The sequence below is a fragment of the Lissotriton helveticus genome, chromosome 1_1, assembly GCF_964261635.1.
Source record: "Lissotriton helveticus chromosome 1_1, aLisHel1.1, whole genome shotgun sequence".
NCBI classification, from domain to species: domain Eukaryota; kingdom Metazoa; phylum Chordata; class Amphibia; order Caudata; family Salamandridae; genus Lissotriton; species Lissotriton helveticus.
In genome coordinates, this window is record NC_136057.1 from 1,847,451,246 (window position 1) to 1,847,470,030 (window position 18,785).

An 18,785-nucleotide genomic window follows, 5' to 3' on the forward strand; every position below is an offset into this window, starting at 1 on the left:
TAATACAAAATGGTTTACAGTAATAAATATCAAAACACATTTTTCAGCACTGCCATTCATGAAGATAGCCAATATTTGTTTGGCTTAAATTTTCAAGGTAAATCTTCTGTCTTCTGTCCTTCACCACCAGGATATACAGAAAATCCAATGATTTATAGTCAAACACTTAAAAAAGAGCTAGATAATTATATACTGCCATAAGGAACAACATTATTACAGTATTTAGATGACATATTAATAACAGCAGACTGTGAAGAGGTTTGCAAGAATGCTTCATATAAAGTACTGTCCTTTATGGCTTCAAACAGGCATAAGGTGTCTCGATCAAAATTGCAATATTGTCAAGAGGAGGTCAACTACTTAGGTCATCTCCTGTCGAAAGGGGGGAGAAGAATGTCACCTGATCGCATTAGGGCAATTCAAAACATATCTCACCCTACCACACAAAAAGATGTACACGCTTTTCTATGCATGGTCTCATTCTATAGACAATGGGTACCACATTTTCCTTGATGGTGAAGCCTTTACTGTCCTTGACACATTAAGACATATCCGACCGAGTTCCATGGCATGCTGAACATCAACACAGCTTTATCAGCCTGAAAGAAGCTCATTGTAATGCACCCACTTTGGGTACCTCTGACTATACTAAGCGTGTTGCTTTATTTTTGTATGATGGCTGTGCTTTGGCTGTGCTAACACAAAAACAATGAGAGAAGAATAGACCATGTGCCAATTTTTCCTCAACATTGGATCCGGTAGCAAGAGGCATTTAAAAACTGCTTCCTAAATATTGCTGCGGCAGCTGCTGCTTTAAAACAGACAGATTTGATTATTTTGGGAAACGACGTCCCAGTATGTGTACCTCATTCAGTTGACATACTATAGAATAAAACAAAAATGCAACATTTAACAAGTGCCAGACCAACGCAATATGAACTGACTCTGATGGCCCCAAATGTCACTCTGGAATTATTTAACACAATAAACCCAGCCACTCTGATGCTTCTTCCTTTGAGACAGAATGAAGCACAACATGACTGTGTGATTGTTACTGAAACTAAGACAAAGGGTCGAGTGGATCTGGTGGATATACCAATCCCAATTGCTGATGGTACTTTGTAGATGGTTCTTGTCTAAAAAAACGGATGGGACTATCTCAGCTACTTTTGCGATTGCCACCAATTCTACTGTAGTTGAGACATGTAGAATAGAACAAACATCAGTATAGGCTGCAGCGTTGATAGCGTTGACTGAAGCATGTGAATTGGAAAAAGGGTTAAAGGCAAACATATACACTGAAAGTCAGTATGCATTTGAAGTGGCCCATAACTTCGGACACTTATGGACTCATTTCTAGGCTTTTGAATGCTATCACTCTCCCAAAAATACCAGATATCATTAAATGCAGTGCACACAAGAAAGTAGCAGATGAGGTGGGACAAGGAAATGCTTTTGCAGATTAGGTGGTGCAGACTACAGCTTTGGCAGAATAGTCACTGATGTATGTTGTAGAGAGGACTGATAATGAAGGAGAGGAGTAAGATCCATATGTAGAGGTTTAGGAAGTATCAAATTAGATGAGGGGGAGAAGAAAAAGTGGCAGGAAAAAAAATATGTGTTTGACCAACACTCTTAGGTATGGATGGAAGGTCCAAATGGAAATAGGTAGATTCTCCCAGACAGTTTTGTTTTGCCTATGGTCCAAATGATACACGGGCCAGCTCATGTTAGAGCAGATGGTGGGGTAAACACAATTTCAAAAATATGGGAAAACAATACGGGCATCAAGGTGGCTTTACATTTTTGTAAAAATTGTATTGCCTGTACCCAGCATAATGTAGGGAAAGGATCTGCAGTACCAAAAGGTAATTTTCGCATGTCAGTGTATCTTTTTGAATGCTTGCAGATGGATTTTATCCAGATGCTTCAAAGCAATGGGAAGCGTTGCATGCTTGTTGTGATATGCAGTTTTAACAATTGGGTTGAGGTATTACCTTTGAAAGACAACACTGCTTTGAGTACGGCAAAGGTACTATTGAAGGAATATTTTCCAAGGTTTGGCTTGCCCCAAAGCATTTGGAGTGACAATGGAGTTCATTTATCCAATGAAATAATGGATTTGGGCTATAAAGGGTTAGGCATAAGGTAGAAATTCCATTCAGTTTATCACCCTACAGCTGCAGGATCAGTGGAAAGGTGTAACGGAAACTCTGAAGAAAAAGTTGTAAGAAATATGTGCATCCAGTGAATTGAGTTGGGTGGATGCCTTGTTCTCCATGAGATCGACCGTAGAAGCAAAGAATAAATTGTCACCCTACGACTTAGTGATGGATAGGGCCGCCAAAGTCAATGGGTTTGCATCTCCATTAAGACTGCACAGTATGCCACATTCTATATTGTTAGAGTATTGTAAAGAACTGACTAACAGACGATCTGAAATTCACCAACAGCTAAGAGACACCTGGTCCCCACCCGTGGAAGAACAAGAGCATAGCATCAAGCCTGGGGATTGGGTGCTGACTAGGAACTTCTTGAGAAAGAACAGTTTGCAATCAAGGTAGAAAGGCTCCGTCCAGGTCTTGCTGAAAACTCAGACTGTAGTACTGTGCGATGGACACAAGAACTGGGTCCACCTATCTCATGTTAAAAGGGCTTCACCATTCTGGCAGGAGAGGCATTCAGAAGGAGGTGATTCAAGTCTCAAGAAAGTGCCCATCCCTGGAATAACAGACAACACACTTACTGCACCCACTACAATCTGTGCCCAAGAAGACTGCACGATTAGGTAGGAAAGTGATTACAATGGAACAAGCACCCACTGTAGGTGCTCAAGAGTGCAATCTTTAGGAGACTAACTTGTGCAGTGAAGTTAGTAAATGAAGGAAACTGTAAACCATGGATCGCTTGGAGATGCATCCCTTTGGCCAACCCATCACTAAGGCAGATTTTGAAAAAGTAATCTTAATAGGAACTGTTGCAAATGAAAATATAAATAAGAAAAATAAATTTTATAGTATTGATTATCTGCACTTTGATATTTGCCATGATCCGGTACCTTGATGTTTACCACCCTGTACATGTGATAATGGCTAAAGCCACTTCTGCACCTACTAGCACCCCGTTAGATGAATATCTCACAAAAATATTGGGCATGTATGAAACTTCCAGTGCACACTGCAACAGGTATGTCATGTCTGTTTCTGTCATTAGCTTATAATGATTCCTGTTTTATCCTCTTTTGGACAGTAGTCCAGTGGTACATTGCAGATGGAATAGATTTCATGCATGATTTTAGGGATAACATTATGGTCCCTGCATCCTGTAATATTAGGGTAAAGAATTCACGTTATAAGAGCCTTTTTAATAACTCCTTTATATCCTATAGATATTTTGGATTCCTAACTAGAATGAACACTACTGTTCTACCAACTGATTCAGCATTTCCTCCCCACTGTCCCTCCAGGTAAGTATATCATCAGGGGAAATATGTTGGCAATCCAATGGTTCCTTGTTTTTGGATAATAGTGTTGGCAAGGTACATTTTTTAATGGCTAGTGTCTCCCATAGTCATTGTGCCCTCCCATCAGGAGAAGGTATATATAATAGATGTGGTTTCAAGGCTTACCCCTGGCTGCCACCAGGGTGGCGGTATCCTGCTATTTGGCTCTGGCTCTTCCTCGCATTTAGGTAATTCCCTCTGACCTTGAGTTTGCTAAATGACAAAATTCTCTTGGTTGTCACAAAAGGTATAGCTCAAATATGTTCTCAATAGATTAAGCAGATACTGCTGGACAGCAGGCCTATGACTCTGGATTAGGAATACTACCCATACTTGGGATAACTATGAATTTCCATTGTATTAGTCAATTGGGACAGTTATTGGAGCCTACAATAAACTAAACTATGTTGGTCATAGATAATATAACAGTAGAAATGACTGCTATGCGTTCAGTGGTTATACAAAACCATCTGGTCCTTGATATGCTACTTGCAGAATGTGAAGTGTATGTAACATTTTGCATACCATATGTTGCATTTTCATACTGGACAATTCTAAAAACATACATCAGGCTATTGAGAACATGCAAAGCATATCCCAACACGTACACACATTTGTCAATGAAGATATTTCCTCCCTTAGTGATCGTGTTACCTCATTCTTCACTAGCTGGGATTGGAAGTTATTGATGACAGTGGTTGCACTAGGAAGTATAGTGTTAGGATGTTGTCTATGCGTACAATGCTTGCCAATGTACTGTGGTATACTGGCAACAATTTGCTACCCTTCTCCAACACTTAAGCATCAGACAAATGCAGAAATGGCTTACCAGGAGGAAGTCTTATTATTCTCCAGTGTAAAATTGTGAACAAAACAAACAAGTGCCTACTGATGTTTTGGGTTGAATGATACTGAAATATTCAGAACTAATATTCTAAGGGTCGATTAATCTATAAATCTGAACATCAGGTCTTCCATTTTGTATTTTCCCGAGATGTTGAATTGCAAACTCTTGTAACTTTTTAACTTCATCAAGCCAGCACAAGCAGACTTGTTTTCTCGCATCTTTACACACCTGGTGTTTACATACCTGCTCTTTGCCCATCTGAGGTAATCCACTTGCAATGTTTATACTTGATTGTTCGATCGTCTGTCCACTTGTAATGTTTATGCATGTTTGTCTGATTAACTGTCAGGAACAAGCTATATCCTTGTTAACTGATCTGGATTGTTCCTTGTGTGAATATTTTGCACATCCCAGCTCGTGCCATGTGTATAAATAACCTTGCAGAACTCTGTACGATGTCTACTCTAGTCTTCGCCGTCTTAGCACTGTGATTATGAGATGGAATGGGTGAAGAATTCCGCTCCGCCGGCAGAGTTCCCGTAGTTTTCTCTAATTAACAAGGAGTGCAGTGGTTCGAAAAACTCTGTGAAGTGATGTGGAGCTGAGTTTTTTCTCTCGAGCAGCTCACCATAGGTAAGTTGGCGAGAAAAAATCACGCTCTAGACCTCCTTCCGGCGAGATTTCTCATCACCGACGGTTGCAGCAGGCCGCAACCGCTTGCATTGGGAAATCGGCCATTCATGTTGAGGAAGTCTCACTCGAGTAGAATGTCCTTTGGCGTGAAGCGTAGTGCTGTTCGCGCTGATTTTGAAGCGTGGGAAAAAACTCCTGGTGCTAAAGATCAGTGCGAGCAGACCAACTTAAAAGACCCCGCCGCTGGCGGTACTCCACAGAGCGTGGCAGAGTTTTTTTCTGGCACTTTGCAGAGTTCCATATTATGGTATGGGTTGGTATGGTATGGTATTGTATTTGCTATCATTGAATAGCATGGTATAGTATGGCATGGTGTGGGGTAGCCAAATATTGTATAGTATGGGATAGTATGGCCTGTCACTGTATCTTATGGTATGATGTGGTACGGTATTGCCTGCCATTGTATGGTATGATAGTCTTCCATTGTATGGTATGTTATGGTATGGTATGGTATGGTTTTGCCTTCATTACATAGCATAGAATAGACTAATATTGCATAGTGTTGTCTAGTAAGGTATGATCTTTCATTGTATGGTATGGCCAGTCATGGAACTGTATGGGCCGTCATTGTGTCATATGGTGTGGTATGGTGGGGTATGGTATGATACGGTATGGTATTGTGTGTCATTTTATAGTATAATATGGTATGGTGTGGCATTCTCTTGTGTAGTATGGCCCATCATTGTATAGTAATGTAGTATCTGTCATTGTATACAATGATATGCATGTTATGGTATGATATCATTGTGTATGGTATGGTACGGTATGTTATGGTTTGGTATGGTATGGCATTGATGTGTGATGTGGTATGGTTCAGTGTGGTGTGGTGTGGTATTGTATGGTCTGTCATTGTACAATATGGTATGGTATGGTATGTATGGTAGGTTTGGTATGATATTGTATGGCATGACATAGCATGCTATGGTATGGCCTGGTGTTGTATGGTATGGAATGTTATGGTATGGTATGGTATTGTACAACATGATATATGTTATTGGATGTTATGGTATGGCATGGTACAGCCTCTTAATGTAATGGTATGGAATGGGTTATCATTGTGTGGCCTCTCATTGTATGGTATGGTATGATATGGCCTTTTATTGCATAGTATGGTTTGGACAGGTATTGTATAATATTGTGCAGTATACTAGGGCCTATCATTGTATAGTGTGGCCTACTTTGGAATGGAATGGCCTGTTATTGTGTGGTATAGTTTGGTATGCTATGGTATGGCACGGTATGGTATGGTATGGGCTGTCATTGTATAGTATAGAACAAAATGGTATGCTATGTTATGGTATTATTTGGGATTGTGTGGTATGGTATGATATGGGATGCTATGGTATGACGTGGTATGGTATGGTATTGTATGGTATGGAATGGTTTAGTATTGTATTGTAAGAGATGGTATGGTATGGCATGGCATGGTATGGTATGGTTTGGTATGGTGTTGTGTGGTGTGGTTTGAAGTAGTGTGGCCAACCATTTTATAATATGGTTAAGTATGGCCTGTCACTGTATCTTATGGTATTTTGTGGTATGGTACAGCCTGCCATTATATGGTATGGTATGGTCTGCCATTGTATTGTATGGTATGGTATAGTATGATATGGTATGGTATGGTCTTTATTTGCATAGTATGGTTTGGACTGTTATTGTATAATATTGAGTGGTATTGTAGGGCCAATCATTGTATGGTATGGCCTGCCATGATATGGTATGGCCTGTCATTGTGTGGTATAGTTTGGTATGCTATGCTATGGTATGGTATGGAATGGTACGGTACGGGCTGTGATTGTATAGTATGGTATTGTTTGGGATTGTGTGGTATGGTATGGTATTGTATGATATGGCATGGTATGGTATTTTATGGGATGGGATGGCATGGTGTGGTGTGGTATTGTATGGTGTGGTATGGTATTGTTTTGTATGGGATGGTATGGTATGGTATGGCATGGTATGGTTTGATGTGGTGTGGCCAAATATTGTATATTATGGTAAAGTATGGCCTGTCACTGTGTCTTATGGTATAGTGTGGAATGGCCTGCCATTGTATGGTATGATATGCTATGGTATGGTAGTTTGGTTTGGTATGGTATGGTATGGTATGGTATGGTACAGTACGGTATGATAGGGTACAGTATGGCCTTTCATTGCATAGCATAGAATGGACTATTTGTGCACAGTATACTGTAATGTGGTATCGACTTTCATTGTATGCTACGATCTGTCATGGTATGGTGTGGCCTGTCATTGTGTGGTGTGGTATGGTATGTTATGGTATTGTGTGGTATGGTCTATGTTTTTATCGTATATATGCTATGGTGTGGCGTGCTGAGGTGTGGTATGGCACATCATTTTATAATGTGGTATGGCCTGTTTTTGTATACCTTGGTATGTATGTCATGGTATGGTATAATTTTATTTGATATGGTATGGTATATGATGGTTTGGTATGGTATGGTATGATTTTCTGTGGTGCAGTATACTGTGCTGTGGTATGGTATGGTATGGTATGGCATGGAATGGTATGCTCTGGCTTTGTATAGTATGGTACGGTATTGTAAAGTATATTATGGTATTGTATAGCATGATATGACCTGTCATTGTACAGTATGGTATGGTATGTGTGGCACGGTACAGCAGCGTACAGTATGTCTGATATTGTATTGTATGGCATGGCATGGCATACTATGGCATGCTATGGCATGCTATGGTATAGTATGGAATGTTATTGTATGGTTTGGTATGGTACAGCCTTTCAATAAAATGATTTGGTATGTTGTTGGCTGTCATTGTTTGCCCTCTCATTCTATGGTATGGTATGGTATGGTATGTTATGGCATAACATGACATGGTGTGGTATTCCCTGATCTTGGCTTGTATGATATAATATGGTAGGATAAGTTATGGTATGGAATAGTATGTTATTTTATGGAATGTACACTGTCTAGCATGGTATGGGATGGCATGGTACATACAGTATGGTCTGCTGTGGTATGGTACAGTACAGCATGGTATGGTACGGCATGCTATGGTATGGTATGTATGTTTTGATATGTATTGATTTTATATGGTATGGTTTGGTGTGGTGTGGGTGGTGTAGTGAGCTGTGGTGTGGCATGGTATGGTATGGTTTAGTATGGTATGGAATGTATCATATGGTACAGTATGGTATGGACCATCATTACATAGTATGGTATGGAATGGACTGTTATTAAATTGGATTGTGTAGCAATGGTATGGCCTGTCATTGTGTGGTATGGCCTTTTTTCTCTGGCATGGCTTGGAATTGCATGCATAGCATGGTATGGTATGGTACTGTACAGTATGGTATGGTATAGTCTGTCATTGTATAGTATAGTATGGTATGGTATGGTATTGTATGGCATGGTATGGTATGGTATGGTGTGGTGTGGTGCAGTATGGCCAGTCATTGTATAGTACGATGTAGCCTGTTTTCCACAGAAAGTTATGACGTGGTATAATATGGCCTGCCAATGTATGGTATGATATGGCATTGCATGGTATGGTATGCTATGGTATTATATTGGTTATCAGTGTATAGTATGGCATGGTGTGGTGTGGCCAAATATTGTATAGTATGGAATAGTATGGCCTGTCATTATATGGTGTGATGTGGTATGGGATGGCCTGCCATTGAATTGTATGTTGTGGCATGGTATGGTATTGCCTTACATTGCATAGCATAGGATCGACTAATGTTGCATAGTGTTGTGTAGTACAGTATGGCCTTTCATTGCATGGTATGGCCAGTCATGGAATTGTAAGGCCTGTCATTGTGTCATATGGTGTGTTATGGTGGGGTATGGTATGCTATGATGTGGTATGGTTGTCATTTTATAGTATAATATGGTATGGTGTGGCATGCTCTTGTGTGGTAGGGCCCATCATTGAATAGTATGGTATTATCTGTCATTGTTTACAATGATATGCATGTCATGGTATGATATAATTTTAATTGGTATGGTATGGTCGGTATGGTATGGTATTTTATGATATTGTATAGTATGATGTGGTGTGGTATGGTGCAGTGTGGTGTGGTATGGTCTGTCATTGTACAATATTGTATGGTATGTATGGTATGGAATGGTACAGTATGGTACGGTATGGACTGGAACCTGCAACCCCCCCCCCCCAGCGCCTTGAGACCCTTACCGGTGAGTAGTCGCGCTTAACAAACACCTGATTGATTGTATGGCATGACATGGTATGCTATGGTATGGTACAGCCTGGTATTGTATGGTGTGGTACGATATGGCCTTTTATTGCATAGTTTGGTTTGGCCTGTTATTGTATAATATTGTGTAGTATAGTAGAGCCTATCATTGTACGGTATGGCCTGGCCTGTCATAGTGTGGTATCGTTTGGTATGTTATGTTATGGTATGGTATGGGCTGTCATTGTATAGTATAGCATAAAATTGTATGGTATGGTATGGTATTGTTTGGGATTATGTGACATGGTATGGTATGGTATGGTATTGTATGGGATGGGATGGTATGGTATGGCGTGGTGTGGTATGGTCTGGCTTTGTATAGTATGGTAAGGCATTGGAAAGTATATTATGGTATTGTATGGCACAGCCTTTCAATGAAATGATATGGTATGGTGTGGGCTGTCATTGTTTGCCCTCTCATTGTATGGTACGGTATGGTATGGTATGGCATGGTATTGCATGAAATGGCATGGTATGGTATGATGTGCCCTGATATTGGATTGTATGATATAGTACGGTATGATAAGTTATGGTATGGAATGGTATGTTATATTATGATATGTACACTGTATAGCAAGGTATGGTGTGGCATGGTATAATATGGTCTGGTTTGGTATGGTACAGTACAGTATGGTATGGTATGGTACAGTTTGGCCTGTTATTGTATCATATGGTAGGTTATGGTATGGTATGGTTTGGTATTGACTATCATTGTATGGTATGGGATAGTATTGTATTTTATGATGTGGTGTGGTGTTGCCAAGCATTGTATAGTATGGTATAGTATGGCCTGTCACTGTATCCTATGGTATGGTGTGGTATGGTATGGCCTGCCATTCTATGGTATGGAATGACTGCCATTGCATGGTATGGTATGGTATTGTATGGTATGGTATGATGTGGTGTGGCATGTGATGCCATTGTATGGTATGATATGGTATGGTCTGCCATTGTATGGTATGGTGTAGTATAGTATGGTATGGTATTGTATGGCATGATATGGTATGGTCTGTCATTTTATACAATAATAGTGTATGGTGTGGTGTGTTGTGGTGTGGTCCTTCATTGTATAGCATGGTATGGCAATGCATTGTATAGTATGGTATAGTATGGCCTGTTAAGGAATGGTCTGTAATTGTATATGATGGTATGTATGTTATGGTGTGGTATGATGTGATATGGTATGGTATGTATGGTATGGCATGGTATGGTATGGGATAGTATGGTGTGGTGTGGTCTGGTATGGTCTGTCATTGTATAGTATGGTATGGTATTGTATCATATTTTATGATACTGGTATGGCCTGCCATTGTACAATATGGTATGGTACGTATGGTGTGGTACAGTATGGTATGGTGTTGTATGAAATGGTATGGTATGGTATGGTATGGTATGGTATGGTATGGTATGGTATGGTATGGTATGGTATGGTATAGCACAGTGTGGTATAGTATGGTATGGTATGGTCTGTCATTTTATAGTATAAAATGGTATGGTGTGGTATGGCCCATCATTGTATAGTATGATATTATCTGTCAACGTATACAATGAAATATATGTTATGGTATGGTATCATTTTATTTCATTATTGTTTATTATGGTTTAGTATGGTATGGCAGTGTATGGTATGATGTGATGTAGTGTGCTGTGATGTGGTATGGTATGGTACGTTATGGTATTGTATTGCATGGAATAGCCTGTCATTGTACAATATGGTATTGTACGTATGGAACGGAATGGTACAGTACGGTTCGATATGGTATGTTATTGTGTGGCATGCTATGGTATGGTATGGCGTGGTGTTGTATAGTATGGAATGTCATGTTATGGTATGCTATTGTGCAGTATAGTATGGTATGGTATAGTATTGTATGGTATGGTAAGGTATGTCCTTTCATTGAACAGTAGGACCTGGATTGTTATTGCATACTCTTATGTAGTTTGGCCTATCTTTTTCTGGCATGACCTGTCATTGTGAAGTATGATATGGTTGGGTATGGTATGGTATGGTATGGTGTGGCATGGAATGGGCTGTCATATAGTATGGTATGATATGGTGTGGTGAGGTGTGGTGTGGTGTGGTGTGGCCAATCATTGTATAGTATGGTATAGTATAGTATGGTATAGTATGGCATGCCACTGTTTCTTAAAGTATGGTGTGATATGGTATGGCCTGCCATTGTATGGTTTGGTACGGCCTGCCATTGTATGTTATGATATGGTATGGTATGGTATGGTATGGTATGGTTGGTATTGTACTGTACGGTATCATTTGGTATGGTATGGGCTTTCATTGTGTAGCATAGTATGGACTCATTTTATTGAAAATGGCAGATATACTTCCAGCATTACAGTAGACAGTATCTTTACACTTTTGAGGTTCCCATTGGTACTATTGTGACATCTGTATCGAAGTATATGCATATGTTGATTACTTAACAATAGTGATGGTATACAATTCTGTTGTCATGTGGTTAATACATACATAGTTTGATGTTATAATATTTTGCCATAATATTTATAGTACGTGTCAAATTTCTTTATTCCCAAAAAACCCTCTCCCAAAAGAAACCCACCCCTCAAATAATGTTATCAACATTAAATAAAAAACACAAACTGTTACCGCCGTGTAATTTGAAACGTATTAGGCATATAGTAATATGCAATAGTCACATCCGATGAAAAAGGGAAGGAAAGGAGGAAGAGCGAGGAAGGGGAGGGGGGAGATCGGGGACACCACCACTGCTCAGGGGATCGGTATGGGCAGGAATCAACTAGCTTCATTACAATCGTCTCGTGCACTCTGAAAATGTTCGGACATCTCTTTTGTTCCTGCCTCAAACAATTCTATTAGTTGTGACCATTCCAGGGACATTGGACGTTTCCTCAACCCCCTATATTCTTCGCATTGGAGACCCTCTCTTTCTGCTACGGCTCAGCGGAGAACTTCTTCTCTCCATCTACCTTCATGCGGTGCCGTGTGGGACTTCCAGTGCTGTGTGATCAACCTTTTTGCAAGCATTAGGGCTAAGCCTGCAAACCAGTGACGCGACTTTGCTTTCTTAGAGAGAGGAAAAAGGCCCAAGAGACAGGCCTCGATAGTGTCCCAGCACTGGACAGGACCATATCATATGAATAAAATCAGCGTCTTGGACAGGACATCTCGGGCATTTCGAAGAGGTAGTTGGGTACATTTTCCGTAGAGTTCTAGGGGTAAGATAAGCCCTGTGTAATATAAATAATTGTATTACTTTTAATCAGCAATTGCGAGAAACCCATCTATGGTGTTCTAGCATTAGGGTCCATTCTCTATCCTCCTATTTGTGCATCAATATTGTTTCACATTGCTGTCGGAGATGCCACAATGGGGTATTCAAATGTTCGTGTAGCCCATGATATAACCACCGAACAGGGTGGCGGCCATGCCCCATTATGTGAATGAACTTTTATTGTATATTTATAAATAATTGAAAGGTGGGAGGTGTCCTCTGATCAATCAACCAATATTTCCAAATGAATTGAGTAATTGCTGCATGTGTGAGAAATAGGGTTCCTGGTACTGCGTTAGTACGTACAAATTCTTCGTGGGGCTGCCGGTTGCCATCCAAAAAGAAATCACTGATTGTTTCTATACCCTCTTGTGTCCAACGTCGTATCCGTACCATTGATATTATCCCCCATCTAGTCGGTAGGCCATATAGTGGCATATTAGGAGCGTATGGAACAGGTAGTTTTGCATATTCATACGCTTGTTTCCAATAATGCAGCGCTATGTGTAGGAGGAAAGGAAGATCCTGCGGCTTATTTGTACCTGGACAAAGCAATGTCTGTCGAGTTCCATACTTTAATCGGTCAGGAGAATATCCTATTTCAAACAAATTATGGCCCGCTAGCCAATATGCTAGCCATTGCAATTGCCCAATCATACAGTACACCTTAAAATCAGGAGCCCCCATTCCGGACTCCGTGCTGGTAAGTTGCATCTTGGCCAATGCCAATCCATGTCTACCTGAACCCCATAATAAAGAGTATAAAAGTAAGTCTAATCTCTTAAAAATCCATGCCAGGAAAATAACCGGGAGGTTCACAAAATAGTAATGGAGTCTCGGTAGTATAACCATTTTGGACACTGGCAGACGACCTGATATTGTTAGTGGCAGAGTATTCCAAAAAGAGATCTGGGAGCGAAGTGAGTTAAGAGTCCGGACCACATTTCCATCTATTGTAATGACAGTAGGCCTATAGATGTATATTCCTAAATATTGAAATGTTATGGGTTCCACGTGGAATTGTATTTGTCCAAACCACAAATAGGGACTAGTATATGTGTTATAGAAGGAATACGCTACAGATTTTTAAGCATTTAGACATTGGCCGGACACCTTACCGAAGTCGTAGAATACGGCAGCTACTGTGTGCATACTTTTAGTCAAATCCCGAAAATACAATAGCATGTCATCATCATAGAGTGACACAGAATGGATTGTACCCTTTATTGAAATACCATATGGCACCATAGCCTGACGTAAATATTGTGCTAAAGGTTTCAGCACTAATATGAATAATAACAGTAACAGGGGGCAGCTTTGGCGCGTTCCACGGTAAACAAAATAAGCCAGTGAAATCCAAATGCAATATGCTGGGGACAATCCAAACTTGGTCAAAACTGCCAACATGTAGGGCCAAGTCAGTGTATAAAAAAGCCTGGTGTATATCTAATGATAAGCAGCCGGCAAACGGGGCTGTTTCTGAAGCTGCATGTAGTAGGGCATGTAGCCGGTGGATATTTAGTGAGGTGCTGCGCTTGTGTACAAACCCACATTGATCTACGGGCACTAACGTAGGAAGTAAGGGGGGAAGTCTGGACACCAGTATCTAACTGAGTATCTTATACTCAGTATTAAAGATGGATAGGGGTCTATAGGACGTACGTTCTGTAGGAGGTTTGTCCGGTTTCAATAGGGAAGTAACTAATACTTCTCTGGTCGTGGGAGGAAGTGTGCCCTCTTAAAGGGAGGAAGTGTAAAGCGATAATAATTTAGGGATCAATATTGCTGCGAAGGTGGCATGAAATTCAACAGGGAGGCCATCCGATCCCGGCCTTTTATTACGAGCTATTGCCTTAGTCGCCATTCGAATCTCCGCCGCAGCAATCGGAGCCGCTAAACCTCTGCCATCCAAAACTGAAATAGTGGCGAGATCTACTTTGGCAAGGAAATGAGTGGTAGCGTCAGTCACATCCAGTAGGGGAGCGGTGTATAAGCTCGAATAGTAGTCCTGGAAGGTAGTGTTGATCTCAGCCTGGGTAGTGAACAATGTATGCTGGGCATTAGTGATCGCTAATATAGGAGTGGGGTTAGGTTGGGGTCTAATCAACCTAGCAAATAATGTACCAGCTCTGTCTTCTTCTGAATGTGTACGAAGCATGTATGCATTAACGTCAATCGTTCTCAAGCGTTCTACCAGTTCTGCATACCTGGCTGCCTGTAATGGCTCAGCCCCATCCTCACTTATTTGGGCTGTTATCTCTTTTGTGTGTAATAACCCCTCCAATTCCGTTTGTCTCTAATCGTTTCTTCCCTTATTCCCACCATGGTGCCCATGGAGACCCCCCTGAGTGTCACCTTAAAGGCCTCCCATTCCAAGGATCTGGTAGTGGCTGTACCCTCGTTATCTTCAAAATATGTTGTTATAGCTGTAGCCACTGCAGTTCGGTACACCTGGTCTTCCAAGCGTAGAGGCTGCACCCGCCACGTCGGGATAGGTGCGGGAAAGTGGCCCCAACGTATCAACAATTCCATGGGATTGTGATCGGACAGTGTCTTGCCCAGGTAAGAACATTGTGTTATGGTGGAGGACAAGTCTGGGGAACATAGGAAATGATCCAAACAAGTATGTAATTTGTGCGGGTATGGTTAAAAAGAATATCCTCACATGTCAGCATGTTGGGATCTCCATACATCTAGGAGATTCCAGCCCCAACGTGTTAATCCAGCTGCTTGGGATTGCGCAGCAGTATTTGATAAGGGAGGATGAGAGCGGTTAAGGTTCACCGCTTTGAAGTCCCCACCTAATAACCATGGGTATTGTGTCCAATCAGAAAGTGCCAGGGAAACTTGTGTCAAAAAGGCATCTTGATCTACATTAGGAGCATAAATACACCCTAAAACCACCTGGGTGCCACCTAGTGCCCCCCGGATAAACACATACTGCCCCATATCCTCTATTTTGCTCTCATTGAGAGAGAAAGGAATTACCGCCCGTATCCAAATTGCAGCCCCACTAGAAATGGTGGAGTATGCTGTAGCATACAATTGACCCCTCCAGTGTCGTTGTAACTTTATAGTTTCGGAGGGCAGTAGGTGCGTCTCCTGAAAATATACTATTCGTACCTTATGTCGGTGTAATTGTGCAACTATTCTATGCCGTTTGTGAATCGTTCCCAGTCCCCGAACATTCCAAGATATGATAGCATAGGATTTGGCAATTGACATCATTTAATTATAATGAGGAAACCCCTCCGATCCCACCCTATCCCAACCCCAGCCCCCCAGTTCCCTCCTGATACATCGGACTATGCGGCAAACAAATTAAAATTTCAACTTCATCCGAATACTGGGTCCAACGATCCAACTTCGCTTGACCAACCTGCACAGTTCTAACTGGTGCTATCACCTGTGGGGAGGTTGCAATTAGCACTACTAAGTAATAACAGTGAGCAGTACGTGGAAACGCCCAGAACAGGCCGGGCAGGGGAACATATTATTCTGTCCCTTTCGTGTTATTCGAATATTACATCTCTAAATTACATAATGCTGTATATTCTTGTAATACAAGACCTTGGGGCATTGTTATACGCTGCACACCATATACGCAGGGCGCAAACTTACTGGGCAGAGTAAATGTTCCAAATTACATATCAAAAGGTCACCCCAGATAGTCATTACTTAGCTGTGTGGATTCTGATGGGAACAGAGCAACACTTCTGTCCGAGTCCGAATTGGCCTCAACTGAAGGTCTTATACTAATAGGTTGACGAGTGGGGCGAAAGGCCGTGGCAGATCGCAGTGCTTCCTGTTGTCCCTCCTTCACCTGCTGCCGTGGCGGAGGACTGGAGTTTGTGGTTTGTGTAAGAAGCCCCTTCCTGTGTCTCCGAGGGGGGCGCTGCGATTTCGACTGTGTAGAATCCATGGGTCTGGCAGGTAGAGTGTCAGGGAATCCCAAGCACTGTCCGGTGTATCAAAAAACAAAGAGCGCTGGTTATATAGGACTTTTAATTTAGGAGGGAACAGTAAGGCAAATGTGAGGCCTGCAACACGGACCCGGGCCTTGACTTCCAGAAATGAAAACCGTTTGCGCTGCACAGCCAACGTGTAGTCGGGGAAGAGCATAATGTGCACGTTGTCTACCTGCAATGGACCACTGTCGCGTGCTGCCTGCAACAGATGATCTCGGTATCTGTAATTTAGAATTCTAGCTAATATTGGGCAGGGGTTCGCACCAGGTATTGGTCGACGTGCAGGAACACGGTGGGCCCGTTCAACGGTAAAGTGTACGGCCAGACCAGTGGGGGCCACTGTAGTTTTAAGCAAACTTTCAATATAAATCATTGGGTTGGATCCTTCTGACCCCACCAGAAAGCCCACAATTCTAAGGTTATTGTGTCGTGCCCGACCTTCGGCATCATCCGCACAAGCCTGGAAGGAATCAATCTGTTGGGGCATTTGACATAATTGTTCTTCATGTGCAGTTACTTGTGGCATTAATGGTTCCAGTGTTTGTTCCGTGGACTTTACTCTGTCCTCCAATTTTCTATGGTCATCTTTGAGTAGGTTGAGGTCCACAGAAATCATGCGTAATTGGTTTACCAGCACAGTTCTCGAATCCCGGATTTCCTTCAAGATCATATCTAGTTTGTCTCCTGGTGGACTGGACACAGCTCCCTCTTCTGCATGACGTGAACGGCCGGAGGAATGTTCGGAGGGTGGTGACAGTGATCCCGACCTGCCAAATCTGGAGGTTGTTTTTGGCTTACCTCTGCCAATGATTTCCAGCGTGCCAAGTATTTGAGTATATATGGGATATACAAGGGCCCAACTGTAAGTTAAAAGAAGGCTATTAGGTGCCGTGAATGAGTACAGTATTTAGCTGGTGTGCCAAGGTGCCTGGGCAGCTGTGGGTCATTGTGCGATCTGGACAATATTTAACTGGCACGTCGCGAAGTGGTGGCGCACCAGGCGGTGACCGTCGCAGTGGCGTGAAAATGTGCACCACTGAACTGGAGTGAGACTTAGTGGAGGCTGAAATATGTATGCGGAGTCCACAGGACTATTGACGTGTCATAAAAACCATGTGATAGTCCGCCGGTCACAGTCCAGTCACCATTTACGAACCAGCTCACTCCTCAATCTGGTCGGGTCGAGCCCTATTAAATGCGCACTAGCGTCCACTCAGGTATAGCAGGAAGGCACACATATGATGTAATGTCAGGGGGATAATATCACCAACGCTGTACCAGTTCAGGCGGATAGAGTCTGGAATGGGGTCTCAACCCAAGTGGGGAGGGAGCGGGGAACCCACCTGAGGTGACCGGTGAGAGTTCAGTGGTCACAGCTGGGGGTCAGCACCTCCAGGAGACGACGGATCACAGCCCACTGAGTGTTCTTGGACTGATCACAATTAGTATCCAGCTGCTGGAATTTGAGGCCCAATCCGGCGGGCCATTCGGGTGGTTAAGAGCGACCCCAGGCACCTCCACGGCACCGTAGAAAACTGCAGTATGTGGCTCTGCCCACAATGAGGTCTTGCAACAAGGGCACAGGTTTAGGCAAGTGTCACACTGAACGTGGTACCTCTGGGGCTCCTTCCGGGTGTAAGACACACATGGCAGCCATATGGGAGCCTCAGATATCATAGGGGAGGACGGGGAAGGTGGGCGTCACAAGTACATGTACACCGGCCCAAGTCCGCCAGTCTGTGGAGCGTTCCATTCGTTGGGATATAATCCAAACCGCTCAGCCCAAGGAGAGGGGACGGAGTCACAGTGACGGCACACTGGCTGGCACTCCATTATCAGTACCCCACTTACACACAGTAAGGGTAAAGGTGTTCCAGCCCAGCATAGGCCACACGGCTTGCAGGTTGTCCCAGGAGGTCAGTCCGGGCGGCGTGTGGGGGCATCAGCTGTAAGGCCAGAATTCGGGGGCTCAGGTTACAGCGCCGCCAATCCCAGGATAATGCAGTCCGGCACAGCTGCAGACAAGCCCACTGCAGTGTAGGCCCCTCCACCAAGGCCAGCCCTGCGTCGCACCAGAGTTTCCAAAACTCGAGTCCCCAATCAACCTGGACACCCAGAGTTGTCAGCGTAGGGATCGTATTGCATTAGGTCAGCGCCAAGCATGTTCTCAGCAGTCAGACTTCTTAGGGAGTACCGGATTTTGATCGGATCAAGTTCTGTTGTATACCATGGTATGTATGTTATGGTATGGAATCATTTTATTAGA